Consider the following 898-nt stretch of genomic DNA (forward strand, 5'->3'; position numbering starts at 1 on the left):
CCCTCTCCTCTCTCCTCTCCTCTCTTTCTCTCCAGGGCCACTCGCCTCACTCACTCAGCAAACCACGCGCCGCACCGCACCACAGTACTACTTTGCACCACCCGAGCTCACTATTAACGCACTAATTGCCGCATGCATGTGCCTACCGTAACGGACAAAGGTCCGCCGTATATAGCCGCCACCACCACCACCACTACCATCACCGTAACTGCTACTGCCACCACCACCATCAACAACAAAAACAAAGATCCCCCGTATAAAGCCATCGCCATCAGTACTACTGCCACCATCAACAACAAAGATCTCCCTATATAGACACCACCACTACCATCACTACTAACGCCGCCACCATCAACAACAATAACAAAGATCCACCGTATAAAGCCATCACCATCAGTACTAATACCACCATCAACAACAAAGATCCCCCTATATAGACACTAGCATCACTACCATTACTACTAATGCCGCCACCATCAACAACAAAGACAAATATCTCCCGTATAGCCTTAACAAACTGTTGGGGCAAGTGCTGTTAGCGAGTAGCACCTATGGAGGCCGGCACGGTACGCGAGGGGGTGGGTGCCCAGCACCACGTGTACACACCACCACATACCACACACAAACAGCTCACCATTCACGTACCAGACACGCTTACAAGCCACAGAATACCGATCACACATATGGATGTAACAAAAAACCTCACTCGTCCACAACAGTCTAAAAATACATATTCGGCGACGTTTCGGGCAATGAGCCTTTTTCATAGCACGTAAATATACACGCTTAGCACACACGCATACACCACTCAACTGACACCCCATGCGCCTACCAAAGGCAATATTGCCTACCAACACCTAACCTCGGTATACACTCAATACATATGTAGTGGTGATAC

The sequence above is a fragment of the Lampetra planeri genome, chromosome 32 (assembly GCF_965212315.1).
Source record: "Lampetra planeri chromosome 32, kcLamPlan1.2.h2, whole genome shotgun sequence".
Lineage (NCBI taxonomy): Eukaryota > Metazoa > Chordata > Hyperoartia > Petromyzontiformes > Petromyzontidae > Lampetra > Lampetra planeri.